The sequence below is a fragment of the Gavialis gangeticus genome, unplaced genomic scaffold (assembly GCF_001723915.1).
Source record: "Gavialis gangeticus isolate Ggan-Ray unplaced genomic scaffold, GavGan_comp1, whole genome shotgun sequence".
In the NCBI taxonomy this organism is placed as follows: Eukaryota; Metazoa; Chordata; order Crocodylia; family Gavialidae; genus Gavialis; species Gavialis gangeticus.
In genome coordinates this window covers 84,715,335-84,720,149 of record NW_017729031.1, presented here as the reverse complement: position 1 = coordinate 84,720,149, position 4,815 = coordinate 84,715,335, and the positions used below count along the sequence as shown (strand labels likewise).

Genomic DNA, 4,815 nt, shown 5'->3' with positions numbered 1-4,815 from the left:
TATGACCTAGTGGAGCTGCTAACCACAAAACAGAATTAATATATTAAAGTAACATTGCAAGACACTTAGGCAAGCATTTTCCTAACAATGTCATAGTATTGTAAGACCTGTATGATTCATTGTGTAAGGAGAACAGGATGTAGCCCACCAGCTATTGTTAGGAGATGAGCAAAAGCAAAACCTTTGGAGATGGAGTTGGCAAGAAGCCATAACTGACTAGGAGAAGCTGGGTTCCTGGCCTTGAGCATGTGCACATAGCAAAAAGGTATGTAAATGAATGACATGCATAGGCAATTCCATGCTAATGAAGTAAACAGTAAACAGAGGCAGAGCTTGAGATAGAGGCAAAGGTGGAGTAAATGTTAATGAGCATGAACCAAGGTGTATAAAATGTGAGAAGAACTAATGTTCACTGCTGCTCCCTGTTTGTTTTTCTTTTTTGGGAGGTAGCCCAAAGCTGTCTCCATTTTGAATAAAACTGTTGCAAGCAATGTGTGCTGGTGTTTGCTCCCTAAGCAACTGGATTCTGAGCAATTGGATTGTCATCTCCCTAGTCATTAGGTGCCACATGGAGTTGGGGCCTAACAAGATTATTGAGTCTGACCTCCTGCCTAGGCAGGAAAGAGTGCTGGGGTCAAATGACCCCAGCCAGATGCCTATTCAGCCTTCTCTTAAAGACCCCCAGGGTAGGGGAGAGCACCACGTCCCTTGGAAGCCCATTCCAAATTTTGGCCACCATCACCGTGAAGAAGCTTTTCCTGATATCTAAATCTGGTCTCTGTCAGTTTGGGACCATTGTTCCTTGTTACCCCAAGAGGTGCCCTGGTGAACAGAACATCTCCAATCCCATGCTGCATTCCCCCAATGAATCTGTAGGTGACTACAAAATCACCTCTCAGCCTTCTCTTGCAGAGGCTGAAGAGGTCCAGGTCCCTCAGGTTCTCCTCATAGGGCTTGTTCTGTAAGCCCCTAACTGCACATGTGGCCCTCCTCTGGACCCTCTCAAGTCTATCAACATCCTTCTTGAAGTACAGTGCCCAAAACTGGACACAGTATTCCAATTGTGGTCTGACCAGTGCTGCATAGAGGGGAAATATAGATCCAAGGAGGTGATTTGTTATGCATCTGCTGATGTATGATATAGTCCAGTTAGCTTTGCTGATGATTTCGTTACACTGGTGACTCATGTTCATCTTGGAGTCCACTATGACTCCAAGATCCCTTTCTGCTTCTGTGCTACTGAGAGGGTCACTTCCCAGCCAGTAAGTGTGCTGAATATTTTTGTGCCCTAAGTGCAGCACTCTGCACTGCATCCTATTGTATACTGCCCACTTTTCTAACCTGTCCAGGTCTGACTGCAATTGTTCCTTACCCTCCGGAGTGTGCACTTCACCCCACAATTTAGTATAGTCTGCAACCTTGGACAGAGTACACTTCACACCCACAACCAAGTCACTGATGAAGATATTGAAGAGTACAAGTCCAAGGACTGAATTCTGTGGGACCCTACTACCCACATCCTTCATGGCTGATACCGACCCATCTACTACCACTCTCTCTGGGTGTAACTGTTAAGCCAATTTGCCACCCATTGGACCATGTAAATATCTATGTCACAGCCTCTTTATTTATGAGAATAGGATGAGATACCGTATTGAAGGCCTTGCTAAAATCCAAGAAAATGACATCCACCTCTACTCCTGCATCAAAACATTTTGTGACCCTATCATAAAACAAAACCAGATTGGTCAGACACGATCTACCTGCTACAAATCCATGCCAATTTCCCTACTACATTATTTTTTTCCTGCTGGATTCCCACAAATATGATCCTTCAGAATCTTTTCAAAGACCTTTCCAAGGATGGAGGTGAAACTGACTGGCCTATAATTACTCGGATCCTCCTTCCTCCCCTTCTTGAAAACAGGGACCACATTGGCCTTTTTCCAGTCCTCCGGGACCTGACCCAAGTGCCATGAGCACTCAAACAGTTGTGCCAGTGGTTCTGCCATGACACTGGCCAATTCCTTCAGTACCCTCGGATGCAGCTCATCCAGTCCTGCTGACTTGAACACATCCAGTCCATCCAAGTGACTCTGCACCAAGTCAGCATCAACAGTTGGTAGGCTGGTGCCCCTCTGACAGTCTCCTAACTGGTTCTTAGATGGGTATCTTGAGCCCTGTTCAAGAACACTGAGGCAAAAACCCATTGAATAGCTCAGCCTTGTCCCCCTTGTCTGTCACTAATTGCTCTTCCTTGTTCAGTAAGGGTCCTATGCTGCCCTGTGCCTGCCTTTTACTCCCTACGTGTCTAAAAAAAAGACTTTGTGGCCTTTTTAATTTGTGTTGCTAGCCTCAGTTCTGTACTTGCTTTGGCCTTTTTAACTGCCTCCCTGCAAGTGCGGGCCAAGTAGGTATACTTCTCCTTGGCAGCTTCCCTCTGCTTCTATATGCCTTCTTTTTTGTCCTTAGGCTTCCTTGGATGTCCCTGTTTAGTCAAGGAAGTCTTTTGGCTCCTTTTTCCCCCTTTTCCCTTGTACCAGGATAGTCTCCCTCTGTGCCCGAAGGATTGCTTCCTTTAGGAACAACCACCCTTCCTGGGCTCCCATCTCCAATACACTTCTTCTGCAGTGTGTCATTGACTAGACTCCTAAGCACACTGAAGTTAGCCTTCCCTAAAGTCAAGCACTTCCACCCTACTAGTTACCTTACCCACCCTATGTCGTATGGTGAATTGGATTGATTGGTGGTCACTGTCCCCAGGTGACCACGATTTCTGCAGCTCCCCTACTAGGTCCTCTCCTGTAGCCAACACCAAGCCCAGTAAGGCATTCCCCTTGGTGGGACCGTATACCTCTTGCATTAGGTGAAGGTCCTGCATGCAGGTTAAGAACCTATGTGAACAGTTGGATTTGGCTGACTGCTCCTCCCAGCAGATGTCAGGGTAATCTAGGTCTCCCATGACAACCACATCCCTAGACCGTATGGCATGAGAGCTGCCTCAAGAATTCCAAGTCTAGCTTTTCCTCTTGGGGTGGTGGTCTGTAGCAGGCCCCCACCACCAAGTACCTTTCCCCATGACCTCTATGTATCCTAACCCACAATGCTGCAACTTTCTCCTCCTCTGATCCCATTTTGATTAGGGTAGATGTAAAATGCTCCTTTACCTAGAGAGCAGCCCCACCCCCTTTCCTCCCTACTCTGTTCCTTCTGTACAACCTGTAGCCCTCAGTGTGTACCAGTCATGGGTAGGGTCCTACCAGGTTTCCTTTAGCCCCACTAAATCAAAGTTATTATCTGCAAGCAGAAGTGTGAGTTCTTCCTGCTTGTTCCCCATGCTCTTAGCATTAGTATAGAGGCACTTGAGCCCTCTGAATGGTGCCTTTGGTACTTAAAGGAAAGAAATGCTGCCAAACTTAAAGGCAGTGCTCTAGGCAAGGCTTGAACTCACAACCTCAGCATCACTTGATAAGTACTGCTGTGTAAATACTATGCTCTAACTTATTGCACCACTGGAACAGACTACCCAAGATTGCTGATGTATCAAACTAAACTAAATACAATTTATCAGGACACATAGAGTGAAGGCTTCAATTTTAAAGCAGATGGTTATTTTAAAGCAGATAGTCACCTGAGTCCAATGGATAAACACTTCACACACATACTACAAGGTCTGTACTAAGCTACCTGGAATATATTTGTATACATGAGAGCAATGCCTGTGGAGAAAGAGACTTTGTCTCAGCTGTGCTTGTAGTGAAGTATTACCCAAGAGAATTATCTTATTAAGCAGAGGGTTAAAATATAGTAGCCCATACCAAGATAAAACCATAATTCTGGAGCCCCACTTCCATATACCAGCAGGCTACCTAATTGAGGGGAAAAGCCTCATTTGAGAGAGAGAGAAAATGTACACAGGCAGTGCAGACAGAAATGAAAATGCTTTGTTTTTAAATGTCTTCATCTGCCTCATGCAAGGCTCAATGATAGGCCATTTTTTCTGAAGCTGCGCTCAGCCATGCACTTGTTTGGTCACAGCTATAGACCACTTTCTATGGCCAGATTGGGTGAAAATTATCAGTTCTGTCTGCACCCCGGATGGCTCGCCAGGTCCAACTCTTTAGTCTTTCGAGCTGCTTATGCAGAAACAAGCTACAAAGAATACACAACCTTTGGTAGAAAGGAATATAAGGGCCCTTTATACAGTACTGGCTTGCTTTTGTATTTGATCTCAGTTTAGTAAGTGGAGGCAGGCATTGGGGTACCAGAGGTTTACAATATGGTTCTCCATGAGAGTCAGTACCCTTTCTACTTTAGTTGAGGACTGAGAAGGAGACTATTGGTCTCCAGGCCTCTGTGGGGTCCCTCTGGGAGAAACGGAAGTGAAGAATTGACCGTCACAATTCTGATATTCCCAGGCAAGGCAAGACAAAACTTCTACACTTATACATATTACTTTGGAAAGGGGTAAACAAACTTCCAATGCCATCTTTAAGCATCAGTAAAAACAACACATAAAACAAAAGCCTTCTCAATCCGTCTTTAGTAAACAAGCATGTGGGTAGCTTGCTGTTGGTGTGGATTACTCAGAAGTGTGAGTAATTTCTTTCTGGCATATCCTGAGGTAAAAAGTAATTTCTATATTTAAAAACAGGCAAAGCCAACATATTTAGAGTTTCTTAATGATTCTTTTGTGATTAATTACTTCTGCCTGAAGCAGAAGTTTGTTGCAAGAAGCAACAGAAACCAAAAAATGATAAAGCTGTGCAAGTAATTGATTTTTTTTGGAGGTGTGTATCATCCTTGTTTTATCCA

The 4,815-nt window shown here is 44.7% G+C and overlaps 1 protein-coding gene across 2 annotated transcripts in view; it reads right to left on the bottom strand.

The window, feature by feature from the left end:
* The window catches only part of CUNH21orf58 (chromosome unknown C21orf58 homolog), a 57,852-nt gene that overhangs the window by 42,459 nt on the left and 10,578 nt on the right, over positions 1-4,815 (bottom strand). The window lies entirely within an intron of this gene.